The following is a 16,801-nucleotide window of genomic DNA, read 5'->3' as shown; positions in this document are numbered from 1 at the left end:
AACTTGTTAGAAATGAAAAATTTTGGAAGCTACCCCAGACTTCTGAATCTGACACTTTGGAATTAGAGTCTATAGCAATTGATGTTTTAAGGCGTTCTCCAGTTAATTCAGATGCATATCAAATTTTGGGAATAGATGCTCTAGTATAGACCAGCAGCTTTTAGACTCTAAAGTGGATAAAAATCACCCGGAAAACTTGTTGGAACACAGTATGTTGGGCTGGAGCCTGAGAATTTGTGTTTCTAATAAACTTGTAGGGGATTGCATTACTGCCAGTCCAAGGGCTACAGTTTGAGAACCATTACTCTAGACTGGTGATCCTTCAACATTTAAGTTTATCTACTCTGTAAAATGTTTACATACACCCCTTGTTCCTTAAAAAAATTTTAATTTTAAATTTAAAAAGATTTAAAGTATGTCAATTCTATTGTACTGTTAATTCTGACAATTTAAATAAAAAAATCATGCTTTAGACATATTCAGTATAGTCAATCATAGTGATTTATGATAATATCCATCACCGATCCATTGAATTAAAAAAAATGTGAATAAATTCTTCAGCAGGAATTTTACATTTTCCCCCCTCCTTGTGTTAGTTTTAACATCTTCCTTGGAATTTTATTCTAAAAAGTGATTTTTTAGAACACAAATTTGAGTGTGCATCAGAATTTTACCTCTAGTGTTTATTTAAAGGACGATTGCTGGGCCCCACCCCTAGAGTTTCTGATTCACTAGATCTGTGGGATCCTAGACTTTGGATTTCTAGAAAGTTAACAAGGTAATGCTGATGTTGTTGGTTCAGGGACCACACTTTTGAGAACCACTAGCCTACAGTAATATTTTGTGCTTGAAAGCCATTAGAAAAATTGGTCTCATTGCTCTGCAATAAGCACATAAATTTGTTTTGTATTGCAGTATTGCTGTAATTTAAAGTATGCAAGTGATTATATCATAAATATTGTATACACTTAAAAAATAGTATGATAAGGTGTAAGAATTACTGGAAATGCAGGTCTTAAGAGATACATTGGTTCTCCTGCCCAATTAAGTCATTAAGCTCTAGTGAATATTATTAATGTCTAGAAAAAGATACATTTCAGTTTTTTTCTTTTCTTTCTTTTTTTTAACTAGATATAAGTTGGAAATTCCCTGGTGGCTTAGTGGTTAGGATTCGGGGTTTAACTGCTGTGGCCCATGTGCAATCCCTGGACAGGGAACTGAGATCCCACAAGCTGAGCAGCACGGCCTTAAAACAAAACAAAAATAGATGTAAGTTAAGCCCCTGGTCTCATAAATAAGTAGATGGAAATAGAAGTTTTTCTTTTTTTAAATAGTGATTGTTATTTTATTCTCTTAACTCTTTCTGAATTATGTGTTCAATCACCCAGTGCTCTAGCTTCAATTTTATTTTATAGATTGACAACTCAGATAGGTCTTCTTTCAGTTTTGTTGAAATAGACTTTGCAGTCCATGCATGCATGCGTGCTAAGTTGCTTCAGTCATGTCTAACTCTGTGACCCCACGGACTGTAGCCCACCAGGCTCCTCTGTCCATGGGATGCTCCAGGCATGAATACTGGAGTGGGTTGCCATGCCCTCCTCCCCAGGATCTTCCTATCCCAAGGACTGAACCCATGTCTCATGTCTCCTGCATTGGCAAGTGGGGTCTTTTACCACTAGCGCCATCTGTGTGACCTGCCAAAAGATTTGTTACCCAGTTACTAGTCATTCACTTTGTTACTGACATTGATATTTTTAAATTATTCCTCTGGTTTTATATCACGGTGGAGTTTTTACACAACAAGGCAGTGAACCATAGTAAAACTCAGGATAGGTGAAAGCCTTTCATTTGTTATGTAGGGAGAAGGGTATTAAGAAAAGAGAGGTGCAGAGAGAATCTACACATAAACACGTCTCTATTTTAGGAAAGATTTTTATGGAAGTTGAGGATCTAGAATTTGATTCCGTTAAAACACCATGTGGCTCTGAATCCCTTGGAGGATCTTTGCGTACCCACTCAGGCACATGTAACTCACTTTGAAAACCACTGTCCTGGAGTGGTGTTATTCAGACTAGGTTGTAGCTCTTTGATGGAAAGCAGAATTGAATGGGTTGTTACCAGCAGTTTTTTGAAAAGAAATACAATGGAAAATAACAGAGTACATTATTTACCTGGTAAGGTTAAGTAAGTATAATTGAACAAAATTTTCTGTTTTAGTTACATATACACATGTATGTATAGAGTTGTGTGATAAAATACATTTTTTGCTGTGAATTATGGTTAAAACAGTTTGAAAGTCACTGTTCTATAGGATGGAAGGTTGCTAGGGCTCACAGAATTCAGCCCTTGCCTTGGAAAGGTTTACTCAGTGCAGTGTGGGATTGGATGGTTTTCTCATGGGTTGCAGGAGGGCTGGCTGTTCCCTGTTAATTTTTTTTCTTCATAGGCTGACAAGGAGATGGGAAAGCTAGTGTTCCTGTCTAGGCATGGTGGTAGTCTGCAAGACACTGTCGAGGTTGGGATGAATGAGATATGGTTTTTATCTTCAAGAAAGTATAGTTTTCCTTATCTTTTCTGAAATTATAAAATTGTCTTTTCTATAAAATTCTGAAGAAATGAAAATGACTAAGAAACTCATTTCTGAAATACATGATCAATTGCAGTTTTATATCGAAGCAGCTCTGAATGTGGGTTGGTTCAAAAACATACCTGGTATGTTAAAATTGCTTTGAATACATCTAGACCCAGTAAATAATCTGTATGTATACATTTGTATCTTTACTATCTGAAGTTCTCCGTGAACTTAAACTGGCCATAGAGAATAGATGAGTTAACTTTTTATGAATTTCTCTTTGAGAGTTTTTATGATCCTTTTTATGAATTTCTTTTTGAGAGTTTTAAAGATCCTTTTTGACAGTTTTTAGTGTCATTTCTAAAGAAATTGCACAGTGTGTAAAAGGTAAAGGTTGTTTAGTTTATGGATGGCTTGGCTATTTGCCTAAACAAATTCAAAGATGTCCTGTAAAGCAGCAGCTCATCTTGTTGCATGAAGTATAAATCTAGTCTTCTATGATTTTCACCGGGGGTAACAGTATAAGTCATGGTTTGGTTGTGTTCAGTAGTCTTTGTATGTTGTATCTTTCAGCAGATCAGGTCACAATAACCCCAGAAGTCCAAATATTGGTATTTTTCCCAATTAGAATAGCTTTTGCTTTGGTGTTGTAATAGCTGTGCTTTCATTTATTTGGAGAGTGGCTGAAATAGAAGTGCAAATAGTACTGAGAAGAACTAACAGAGGGTATTACTTCTTGGCTCCCCTTACTGCCTTTTCCTGCCTTAACACCCATTCTTTTCCCAGATGACATCAACTGGGAATGTTATAAATACTTAAAAATTCTGTTACTTTTCTGCTGAGATTGAAAAAGGGATTGAACTTTCTAAAGACAGTTTCTGATTTAGGTTTCTCCTTTAACCAGTTTCAGTACAAAGCTTGGCACTGCAACAGTGTTTGTGTGTTGGAAATCCTCAGTTTTGAGCAATGAGTAAGAGCCTGTTACACAAGGAATCAAACAAAAGGCCATAGAGTTCTCAATTTGAAGGAGAATAGTAGAAATGGAGCTCATGTTAATCACCAGAAGACAGTGAAGTTTTCTAGTGGTGTTCAAAATTGATTTTGTACATGGTCATTACTTATATAAAGCTCTGATGCCAACTAACCAGAGCAATAGTTAAAAGCTTGGTTTAGGAAGATACATAAAAAGAATTCCAGGAGAAGAGAATAGAGGGAATAGTAAAGAATATTTGAGGAGATAATGACTGGAATTTTTCAAGCATTAAGAAACAGAAGTGTGTCTTCAACATAAGTATGGAGTACCAAGTAGGGTAAATAACAGTAAATTTATACTTTAAAGATATAACAATTTTGAGCAATGAAATTTTAAAAAGCTAGCAATGATGTACCCAGGAAACCAAAAAATACAGTCTTTTATATTCATCGGTTCAGTTGCTCAGTCGTGTCCGACTCTTTGCGACTCCATGGACTGCAGCACGCCAGGCCTCCCTGTCCATCACCAGTTCCCAGAGTTTACTGAAACTCATGTCCATCGAGTCGGTGATGCCATCCAACCATCTCATCCTCTGTCGTCCCCTTCTCCTCCCACCTTCAATCTTTCCCAGCATCAGGGTGTTTTCCAATGAGTCAGTTCTTTGCATCAGGTGGCCAAAGTATTGGAGCTTCAGCTTCAGCATCAGTCCTTCCAATGAATATTCAGGACTGATTTTCTTTAGGATGGACCAGTTGGGTCTCCTTGCAGTCCGAGGGGCTCTTAAGTGTCTTCTCCAACACCACAGTTCAAAAGCATCAATTCTTCGGAGCTCAGCTTTCCTTATAGTCCAACTCTCACATCCATACATGACTGCTGGAAAAACCAGAGCTTTGACTAGACGGACCTTTGCTGGCAAAGTAATGTCTCTGCTTTTTAATATGCTGTCTAGGTTGGTCATAACTTTTCTCCCAAGGAGCAAGCTCTTTTAATTTCATGGCTGCAATCACCATCTGCAGGGATTTTGGAGCCCCCAAAACTAAAGTCTGTCCCTGTTTCCACTGTTTCCCCATATATTTGCCATGAAGTGATGGAACCAGATGTCATGATCTTAGTTTTCTGAATGTTGAGTTTTAAGCCAACTTTTTCACTCTCATTCACTTTTATCAAGAGGCTCTTTAGTTCTTGGCTTTCTGCCATACGTGTGGGTCATAAGGAGCACTTAAAAAATTATGTATATCCCAAAGGAATACTTTACATATTTTAAATGTCAAGCTACTTATCATGTTTTCTTACCTAATGCAGTTAGAAAAATTTTAAACAATGTAAATTTTTTTTAAAAGTTTGGAAACTAAGAATGCATTCTTATTGTTCATAAGTTAAAGAGGAAATCATAATGAAGACTGTAAACTACTTATAATACAGTGAAGATACTTGTGGGATGCAGCTAAAACAGTACTTTGCAAGTAAGCTTATAACTTTAAAAACATTTATTAAAATTAGTTTATTAAAAGATGTGAAGATGTAAGAAAGTGAAACTAAGTGATCTAAATGTTCAACTTCAAAAGCTAGAAAAAGAGTGAACTCAAAGAAAATACAAGAAATAAAGCAACAGAAATGGAAAGTGAAGTTGAGTTAAGCTCAATAAAGTCAAAAGCACATGTTTTGGATGTACTTTGAAAAGATAAGAGTGTTCATGCTGCTGCTGCTGCTGCTAAGTCGCTTCAGTCGTGTCCGACTCTGTGTGACACCATAGGTGGCAGCCCACCAGGCTCCCCCGTCCCTGGGATTCTCCAGGCAAGAACACTGGAGTGGGTTGCCATTTCCTTCTCCAGTGCATGAAAGTGAAAAGTGAAAGTGAAGTCGCTCAGTTGTGTCCGACTCTTCGCAACCCCATGGACTGCAGCCTACCAGGCTCCTCCGTCCATGGGATTTTCCAGGCAAGAGTACTGGAATGGGGTGCCATTGCCTTCTCCGAAGACTGTTCATCAGTTCAATTCAGTCGCTCAGTTGTGTCTGACTCTTTGCGACCCCATGAATCGCAGCACACCAGGCCTCCCTGTCCATCACCAACTCCCGGAGTTCACTCAGACTCACGTCCATCTAGTCAGCGATGCCATCCAGCCATCTCATCCTCTGTCGTCCCCTTTTCCTCCTGCCCCCAATCCCTCCCAGCATCAGAGTCTCTTCCAGTGAGTCAACTCTTCGCATGAGGTGGCCAAAGTACTGGAGTTTCAGCTTTAGCATCATTCCTTCCAAAGAAATCCCAGGGCTGATCTCCTTCAGAATGGACTGGTTGGATCTCCTTGCAGTCCAAGGGACTCTCAAGAGTCTTCTCCAACACCACAGTTCAAAAGCATCAATTCTTCAGCGCTCAGCCTTCTTCACAGTCCAACTCTCACATCCATACATGACCACAGGAAAAACCATAGCCTTGACTAGACGAACCTTTGTTGGCAAAGTAATGTCTCTGCTTTTGAATGTGCTGTCTAGGTTGGTCATAACTTTCCTTCCAAGGAGTAAGTGTCTTTTAATTTCATGGCTGCAGTCACCATCTGTAGTGATTTTGGAGCCCAAAAAAACACAGTCTGACACTGTTTCCACTGTTTCCCCATTTATTTCCCATGAAGTGATGGGACTGGATGCCATGATCTTCGTTTTCTGAATGTTGAGTTTTAAGCCAACTTTTTCACTCTCCTCTTTCACCTTCATCAAGAGGCTTTTTAATTTCTCTTCACTTTCTGCCATAAGGGTGGTGTCATCTGCATATCTGAGGTTATTGATATTTCTCCCGGCAATCTTGATTCCAGCTTGTGTTTCTTCCAGTCCAGCATTTCATGATGTACTCTGCATATAAGTTAAATAAGCAGGTTGACAATATACAGCCTTGACGTACTCCTCTTCCTATTTGGAACCAGTCTAACTGGTGGGTCATGGTGGAGAGGTCTGACAGATTGTGGTCCACTGGAGAAGGGAAGGGCAAACTACCTTAGTATTCTTGCCTTCAGAACCCCATGAACAGTATGAAAAGGCAAAATGATAGGATACTGAAAGAGGAACTCCCCAGGTCAGTAGGTGCCCAATATACTACTGGAGATCAGTGGAGAAATAACTCCAGAAAGAATGAAGGAATGGAGCCAAAGCAAAAACAATATCCAATTGTGGATGTGACTGGTGATAGAAGCAAGGTCCGATGCTGTAAAGAGCAATATTGCATAGGAACCTGGAATGTCAGGTCCATGAATCAAGGCAAATTGGAAGTGGTCAAACAAAAGATGGCAAGAGTGAATGTTGACATTCTAGGAACCAGCGAACTGAAATGGACTGGAATGGTGAATTTAACTCATATGACCATTATATCTACTACTGCAGGCAGGAATCCCTCAGAAGAAATGGAGTAGCCATCATGGTCAAGAAAAGAGTTCGAAATGCAGTACTTGGATGCAATCTCAAAAACGACAGAATGATCTCTGTTCAGTTCCAAGGCAAACCATTCAATATCACAGTAATCCAAGTCTATGCCCCAACCAGTAATGCTGAAGAAGCTGAAGTTGAACGATTCTATGAAGACCTACAAGACCTTTTAGAACTAATACCCAAAAAAGATGTCCTTTTCATCATAGGGGACTGGAATGCAAAAGTAGGAAGTCAAGAAACACCTGGAGTAACAAGCAAATTTGGCCTTGGAATACGGAATGAAGCAGGGCAAAGACTAACAGTTTTAAAAGAAAATGCACTGGTCATAGCAAACACCCTCTTCCAACAATACAAGAGAAGATTCTACACATGGACATCGCCAGATGGTCAACACCGAAATCAGATTGATTATATTCTTTGCAGCCAAAGATGGAGAAGCTCTATACAGTCAACAAAAACAAGACCAGGAGCTGACTGTGGCTCAGACCATGAACTCCTTATTGCCAAATTCAGACTGAAATTGAAGAAAGTAGGGAAAACCACTAGACCATTCAGGTATGACCTAAATCAAATCCCTTATGATTATACAGTGGAAGTGAGAAATAGATTTAAGGGCCTAGATCTGATAGAGTGCCTGATGAGGTTCGTGACATTGTACAGGAGACAGGGATCAAGACCATCCCCATGGAAAAGAAATGCAAAAAAAAGCAAAATGGCTGTCTGGGGAGGCCTTACAAATAGCTGTGAAAAGAAGAGAAGTGAAAAGCAAAGGAGAAAAGGAAAGATATAAGCATCTGAATGCAGAGTTCCAAAGAATAGCAAGAAAAGATAAGAAAGCCTTCTTCAGCGATCAATGCAAATAAATAGAAGAAAACAACAGAATGGGAAAGACTAGAGATCTCTTCAAGAAAATCAGAGATACCAAAGGAACATTTCATGCAAAGATGGGCTCGATAAAGGACAGAAATGGTATGGACCTAACAGAAGCAGAAGAGGTTAAGAAGAGGTGGCAAGAATACACAGAACTGTACAAAAAAGATCTTCATGACCCAGATAATCACAATGGTGTGATCACTGACCTAGAGCCAGACATCCTGGAATGTGAAGTCAAGTGGGCCTTAGAAAGCATCACTATGAACAAAGCTAGTGGAGGTGATGGGATTCCAGTTGAGCTATTCCAAATGCTGAAAGATGATGCTGTGAAAGTGCTGCACTCAATATGCCAGCACATTTGGAAAACTCAGTAGTGGCCACAGGACTGGAAAAGGTCAGTTTTTATTCCAATCCCAAAGAAAGGCAATGCCAAAGAATGCTTAAACTACCGCACAATTGCACTCATCTCATACGCTAGTAAAGTAATGCTCAAAATTCTCCAAGCCAGGCTTGGAGATGTTCAAGCTGGTTTTAGAAAAGGCAGAGGAACCAGAGACCAAATTGCCAACATCTGCTGGATCATCGAAAAAGCAAGAGAATTCCAGAAAAACATCTATTTCTGCTTTATTGACTATGCCAACGCCTTTGACTGTATGGATTACAGTAAACTGTGGAAAATTCTGAAAGAGATGGGAATACCAGACCACCTGACCTGCCTCTTGAGAAATTTGTATGCAGGTCAGGAAGCAACAGTTAGAACTGGACATGGAACAACAGACTGGTTCCAAATAGGAAAAGGAGTACGTCACGGCTCTATATTGTCACCCTGCTTATTTAACTTATATGCAGAGTACATCATGAGAAATGCTGAACTGGAAGAAGCACAAGCTGGAATCAAGATTTCCAGGAGAAGAGTGTTCATAGTAGCACTATATTTTTAAAAATTAAAAAAAATTAACTCAAGTATAGTTGATTTACAGGGTTGTGTTTTTGGTATACAACAAAGTGATTCAGTTATACATGTATATTCTTTTTCATGATACTTTCCATTTTGGTTTATTATAGGATATTGAATATAATTCCCAGTGTTATACAGTAGGACCTTGTTGTTTATTTTATGTATAGTGGTTTGTATCTGCTAATCCGAAACTCCTAATTTATCCCTACCCCAGCACCTGTCCCCTTTAGTAACTATACATTTGTTTTGTATGTGTGAGTCTGTTGTGTAAATAAGTTCATTTGTTTCATATTTTAGATTCCACATATAAGGGCCAATCCATCAGGAAGACAAAATAGTTATATACACATCTACCTACAGAATCCCACAATACAGGAAACAAGCTGACAGAAATGAAAGGAGAAAAATACAGTTTTACAGTAAGATTATATTTTTTTAGTACTCCACTTTCATTAATGAGTAGAATAATAACGAGATCAACAAGGAAATAGAGGATTAAGTATAAAAGGATTGATAATACAGTGTTTGCTCTCTGATCACAATGGAATGAAATTTGGGAAACTCACAAATATGTGGAAATTTGGTGATATACTCCTGAGTTAGCAATAACTGAAAGAAGAAAACACAAAGAAAATTAGAAAATACTTCAAGATAAATGGAATTCTAGACATGCCATGCCAATCCTTATGAAATGCAGCTGCATCAGTCCTTAGACATCAGATCAGATCAGATCAGTCACTCAGTCGTGTCCAACTCTTTGCGACCCCATGAATCACAGCACGCCAGGCCTCCCTGTCCATCACCAACTCCCGGAGTTCACTGAGACTCACGTCCATCGAGTCAGCGATGCCATCCAGCCATCTCATCCTCTGTCGACCCCTTCTCCTCTTTCCCCCAATCCCTCCCAGCATCAGAGTCTTTTCCAATGAGTCAACTCTTCGCATGAGGTGGCCAAAGTATTGGAGTGTCAGCTTCAGCATCATTCCTTCCAAAGAAATCCCAGGGCTGATCTCCTTCAGAATGGACTGGTTGGATCTCCTTGCAGTCCAAGGGACTCTCAAGAGTCTTCTCCAACACCACAGTTCAGAAGCATCAATTCTTTGATGCTCAGCCTTCTTCATAGTCCAACTCTCACATCCATACATGACCACAGGAAAAACCATAGCCTTAACTAGACGGACCTTTGTTGGCAAAGTAATGTCTCTGCTTTTGAATATGCTATCTAGGTTGGTCATAACTTTCCTTCCAAGGAGTAAGCGTCTTTTAATTTCATGGCTGCAGTCACCATCTGTAGTGATTTTGGAGCCCAGAAAAATAGTCTGACACTGTTTCCACTGTTTCCCTATCTATTTCCCATGAAGTGGTGGGACTGGATGCTATGATCTTCGTTTTCTGAATGTTGAGCTTTAAGCCAACTTTTTCACTCTCCACTTTCACTTTCATCAAGAGGCTTTTGAGTTCCTCTTCACTTTCTGCCATAAGGGTGGTATCATCTGCATATCTGAGGTTATTGATATTTCTCCTGGAAACCTTGATTCCAGTTTGTGTTATGTAACTATATATGCTTGTATTAAAGATTAAATATTTCAAATCTGTAATCTTTCACTTTGTAACACTGGAAGACGTGTTAATGAAGCCTAAAGCAAGTAGAAAGAAGGAATTAATGAGGATTAGAGTAAAAATCAGTGAAATAGAGAATAGAAAATCGGTGAAACTGTTAATGCTTTCTTTGGAAAGACCAACAACTTGATAAATCTTTAGCTAGATTGACCAGTAAATGAATACCAGGTCCATTACTACTGACCTTACAGAAATTTTAAAAAGTACAAGGCAAAGTAATGTTTCTGCTTTTTAATATGCTGTCTAGGTTTGTCATAGCTTTCCTTTCAAGGAGCAGGAGCAAGCGTCTTTTAATTTCGTGGCTGTAGCCACCATCTGCAGTGACTTTGGAGCCCCCCAAAAATAAAGTCTGTCATTGTTTCCCCATCTATTTGCCATGAAGTGATACTATAGTAGAAGAGGGGCTTCCCAGGTGGCACTAGAGGTAAAGAACTCGCCTGCCAATGCAGGAGACATAAGACATACGGGTTTGATCCCTGGGTCGGGAAGATCCCCTGGAGAAGGAAATGGCAACCCACTCCAGTTTTCTTGCTGGAGAATCCTGTGGACAGAAGAGCCTGGAGGGCTACAGTTTTATGTGGTCACAGAGTCAGACACAACGGAAGCAACTGAGCATGCATAGTAGACAGAAGCACTTGCATACTCATTTTGAGAGGCTAGTATTATCCTGATATCAAAACAATATGGACATCACAAGAAGAAAGCAAAACCAAGAAACTACAGACCAGTATCCCAATATAGCTGCGTAAATCCTCAGCAAAATACTAGCAAGCCAAATTCAGCTGCACATAAAAAGAATTACACAGGGCAGCAATAGAGAAACAGACATAGAGAACAGACTAATGGACATGGGGAGAGGGGAGGAGAGGGTGAGATGTATGGAAATGCATGGAAACTTATATTACCATATGTAAAATAGACAGCCAATGGGAATTTGCTGTATGTCTCAGGAAATTAAAAACAGAGACTCTGTATCAACCTAGAGGGGTGGGATGGGGCAGGAGAAGGAAGGGAGGTTCAAGAGGAAGGGGATATATGTATACTTACGGCTGATTCTTGTTGAGATTTGACAGAAAACATAAAAATTCTGTAAAGCAATTATCCTTCAATTAAAAAATAAGTAAATTTTAAAAAATTCCATGCATGACTAAACAGTATTTATCTTAACAGTATAAAGTTGGTTCAGCACCTGAGAATCAGTTAATGTAATGTACCACTTTATTAGGATAAAAAACAAAATATGATCTTCTCTAAAGCATTTGACATAGTTCAACACCCTTTTATGGTGTTGAATAAAAATTCCAGACTAGTAGTAGAAGGAAACTTCCACGTGATAAAGGGCATCACAAAACCCCGTAGATAGTTATCTTTGTTGTTGTTTAGTCACTAAGTCATGTCCACCTGTTTTGTGAGCCCATGGACAATAGCCTGCCAGGCCCCTCTGTCCATGGGATTTCCCAGGCAAGAATGCTGGAGTGGGTTGCCATTTCCTTCTCCAGGGGATCTTCCCAACCCAGGGATCGAACCCAAGTCTCCTGCATTGCAGGTGATTTCTTTACCATCTGAGCCACAGGAATGTTAAATGGTCTAGTAACTGTAAAATAGTCTTTCAGTTTCTCAAATGGTTAAACATAAGAGTTACCATTTGAACCAACAATTCCACTCCTAGGTTTATACAAGAGAAGGGAAAACATAGCCATACATAAACTTCTATGTGAATTTCCATAGCAGCATTATTCATAGTAGTCAAAAAGTCAGAAACAACCCAGATATCCACCAATTAATATGTGAATTAACAAATAGTTTTTGTTTTCCTCCATAAAAAAAAAAATGAAGTACTTAGATTACAACGTAGATGAACTTTAAAAAAATTATGCTAAGTGACAGAAGCTAATCACAGGTATGTATGGTTCCACTTATATGAAATGTTCAGAATAGGTGATAGGGATAGAAAGAAAGTGAAAAGAAACTAAAGAGCCTCTGGATGAAAGTGAAAGAGGAGAGTGAAAAAGCTGGCTTAAAACAGCATTCAAAAAACGAAGATCATGGCATCCGGTTCCATCAATTCATGGCAAATAGGTGGGGAAACAATGGAAACACTGACAAACTTTATTTTCTTGGGCTCTAAAATCACTCCAAAATCACATGGTGACTACAGCCATGAAATTAAAAGACGCTTGCTCCTTGGAAGAAAAGCTATGACCAACCTAGACAGCATATTAAAAAACAGAGACATGACGTTACCAGCAAAGGTCCATCTAGTCAAAGCTCTGGTTTTTCCAGTAGTCATGTATGGATGTGAGAGTTGGACTATAAAGAAAGCTGAGCGCCGAAGAATTGATGCTTTTGAACTGTGGTGTTGGAGAAGACTCTTGAGAGTCCCTTGGACTGCAAGGAGATCCAACCAGTCCATCCTAAAGGAGATCAGTCCTGAATATTTTTGGAAGGACTGAAGCTGAAACTCCAATACTTTGGCCACCTCATGCGAAGAATCACTGGGAAAGACCCTGATGCGGGGCATGATTGAAGGCAGGAGGAGAAGGGGACAACAGAGGATGAGATGGTTGGATGGCATCACTGACTTGATGGACATGAGTTTGAGCAAGCTCCGGGAGTTGGTGATAGGCAGGGAAGCCTGGCATGCTGCAGTCCATGGGGTTGCAAAGAGTCAGACATGACTGAGCAACTGAACTGAGGGATAGAATGTAGATTAGTGGTTGCCTGGAACTGCAGAGTTGGAGGATTGGGGAAGTGATAAAGAGTACTGGATTTCTTTATGGGGTGATTAAAATGTTCCAAAGCTGATTGTGGTTATGGTTGCAGAAGTCTATGCATATATTAAAGCAATGAGCTATCACTGCACACCTGTTAAAATGGCTCAAATATAAAACACAACACCCAAAGCTACTGAGGTAGAGCCACAGGAACTTTGATTCATTACTGATGGGAATGCAGAATGGTGCAGCCACTTTGGAAGACAGTTTGGCAGTTTCTTATAAAACTAAACATACTCTTAGCATATGATTCAGCTGTTTTGCTCCTTGGTATTTACCTAAATGAATTGAAAATGTACATCCATGAAAAACCAGCACAGAGATGTTTATAGCAACTTTATTCATAATTGCCCAAACGTGGAAGCCCCCAAATGTCCTTCAGTAGATGAGCCGATACACTGTGATACAGTGGAATATTATTCAGTGTGAAAAGGAAATGAGCACTCAAGTTATGAAAATTCATAGAGGAATTGAAATGACAATGTGTGTGAGTTTCTGGAAAAGGCAAAACTATGGAGACAGTTAAAAAAAAAAAAAAGCTAAGTGGTTGCCAGAGGTTAGGAGGATAGGAGAAATGACTAAGCAATACAGAGAGGATTTTTAGGCCAGTGAAACTTTTCTGTATGATAAAGAGTGGTGGCTACATATTATCATACAGTATCCTAATGTAAACTGTGGACTTCAGCTGGCAAGGATGTGCCATTGTAAGTCCAGAGATTGTGATAAATGTACTGCTGTTGTGGGGGATGTTAACAGTACAGGAAGTTGTACCTGAGGGTGCAAGGCATTTATGGGAACTCAGTACTTTTCTGCTCAGTTTTGCTATGAACCCAACATTGCTGTTAAAAATAAAGTTTATTAGTTAAAAAAAATATCTGGTACTTACCTCAGAATAGTAAGTTGTAGAATGCAAACTGGTGGTTGGGACAAGATTGCCTGTGGCTGTATGGTGACTGGGTCTGAATGATTGATACATAAGGCTTTAATGATCATTTTAATACCTGGGAAGGCAGGTCCGTCCCTCCACTTTATTCAAAACTGTGATAGGCTTTTAAAATTATTTACTGTGGGAAGTGTTAGGCATATGTAAGAGTAGGCTAAATGTTATGAATAGTGCTGTATTAAACAGTTTATTATTGGTGTGAGAATAGACAAATAGGCCATATTTATAGAATAGAGGCTTCATAATCAGACCCTCATATATGTGGAAATTTGATATATGACATAGCATTATAAAATTGGGGAGACTGGGGCAAGGGTTTAGAACAAGGGGAAGATCTGTATAGAAAAAGTAGATTCCTGGCTCACACCTGAATGCCCATGAACTGTGATAGCTGATCTATTCATATTGTGGTATTGCAATTAGTGAATGAGGTAGTTGCATGTATTAGCAGTCTCAAAAACTGAGAGATGTGAGGTAATTGTAGTAGAATACTGTGTTACAAGAGCATTAAGGTTTAAAAACCTGCAACATAAAGGTGTAAAATATGCATGGTAATAATAGCTCCAAATTCCTGATCATTGTTACCTCTGAATAGTGTATTTGTATGTTTTATTTCTTAAGGTTAAAAAGAAATTGAAGCAGATGGAGCAATAATATAAAAAATTATTAAGCTAAGTAATAGGTATCCATTAGAGAATTCTTTATGCTTGTTTCCATGAAATATTTTTATGAAGTATTAGTATCATCAAATGAAGTGTCTTGTTTAGGTCCTAATCCAAACAAATTTTCAAAAAGACATTTTTGTGGCATTTGGAGAAATTTCACTAAGATTGAGTATAAGATTATATCAAGTAGTTGTTAGGTGTGACAGTGACACTGTTATAAGAAAGTACCCATGTTTTTAGAGATGCATGTGTAGTGTGTTAGATGATGTAATACAGTTTCTGGGACTTACTTTAAAAAAAAGATAGTTGAAATAAATGGCAAATCTTGATAATTGGTGATAGGTATGTAGAAGATTGGTGTAATACAATACTCTTTTGAGTTTGTTTGAAAATCTTCATAATTATATATGCAAAAGAAATTGTTCTTCATTAATAACTTGTGCTGTTGGCTACCGTATTTGAAATGCTTTGTTACAAAAATTTTTTTAAGTTCTCTTTGTTTCCTGGTTTAATTATACACATACATATCTACTTACTGTATATATTATATATCATATATAATAAATAACCTGTGTCTTATGTAAATATTTACAAAGTAAGTCAGGAATGAAATTTGATCCACTCTTCCTCCAGGATTTCTACACTGCTTTTAACTATGAGGAAACATGTCAAAATTTGTATTTAGGTTTAGTATTTATTTGAAGTTTTTCTATTCAGAGTGATAACTTGGTAGTGAATAGCCCTGTGTAATTTTCGGTAAGTCAGAAGTAGCGGGGATAATTAGCATGAAGAGGTGTTAGGTATATCAACTGGAGCCTTGACAGAATTGTATTAATTTCTCAGAAATTAATAAGCTATTCCAGAAGTAATGCTTTTTATTTCACATTTTATGAAATAGCACTTAGAAGAGAGCATTGATATACACACCCACATACACACACCTTCAGTGGTTTCACGTGTTTATGTCTTTACTCAAGTTTCTGGGTCATTCCCAGTCACACACCTACCACTGTTTCTTAGATATCCAGCTTGCCTTCAAGATACTTTAGATAGTTACTTTCTGCAGCTAATGTTCTTATATCTGCCTCTGGCTAATGTTTCAAAATATTTTAATAGTGGTGACAAAATAATGTAAAACTGATGTTGAGAGAGTACAGATTTCTTAAATGACTTCACTTAAAATTAGTATGACTAGTTTTTTTCCTGTTACATGAACTACCAAATTGTTAGTCAATTCTTATGGTTGTTTGATAATGTTGAATATCTTTACAACATTTAAAAGTTCTATAATTGATATATCTATTTGATTTCTTCAAGTACTTAGACGTTTATGCAGACAAGTGTTCCTGTTATTCTGGCTTGAGGGCCGTGTGCTTCCCTTAAAGTTACACAGCAGGTTAGTGGTAGTCTTAGATCTTAAATTATTTTTCCACTGGTTGAGGTAGTTATTGTGCTCTGTAAAGGCAATTGATGATTTTGCAAAGATGAAAAGGTCTTCTGCATAAATATTTTTTATAACATTTAGATGGCAAAAGACATAAAAAAAAAAAAAGTTGAGACAAACAACAGCAGACTGGGAAAAGTTTTGTAAGATAAAATAGGAGTAATATCCAGTGTATGTAAAATATTATCCCAAATTAGAAGAAAAATTCATCAGAATCACAGGTAAAAGATATCACCAAAGAGGAAATACATCACTAATAAATATATGAAAAGATGTTCAACATCTCTGTTAATAGGGAACTATAGATGAAGACTCACCATTTTCTATCCATGATACAGACAAGGACTTTAAAAAGATGAAAAAGTAGTTTGGTGTAAGAAAACAGAACACCCATGTATACTGTTGTTCATCTTTTTTTGAAGTCAGTTTGGGCAAACAATTGTGCTGCTGCTGCTGCTGCTAAGTCACTTCAGTCATGTCCGACTCTGTGTGACCCCATAGACGGCAGCCCACCAGCCTCCTCCATCCCCGGAATTCTCCAGGCAAGAACACTGGAGTGGGTTGC

At 38.3% G+C, this 16,801-nt stretch overlaps 1 protein-coding gene across 4 annotated transcripts in view; it reads left to right on the top strand.

The window, feature by feature from the left end:
- The window catches only part of RABEP1 (rabaptin, RAB GTPase binding effector protein 1), a 96,754-nt gene that overhangs the window by 31,063 nt on the left and 48,890 nt on the right, over positions 1-16,801 (top strand). The gene's annotated exons all lie outside the window — the stretch shown is intronic.

This window comes from Bos javanicus, chromosome 19, assembly GCF_032452875.1.
Source record: "Bos javanicus breed banteng chromosome 19, ARS-OSU_banteng_1.0, whole genome shotgun sequence".
Lineage (NCBI taxonomy): Eukaryota > Metazoa > Chordata > Mammalia > Artiodactyla > Bovidae > Bos > Bos javanicus.
This window is presented reverse-complemented; position numbering and strand designations above follow the sequence as displayed.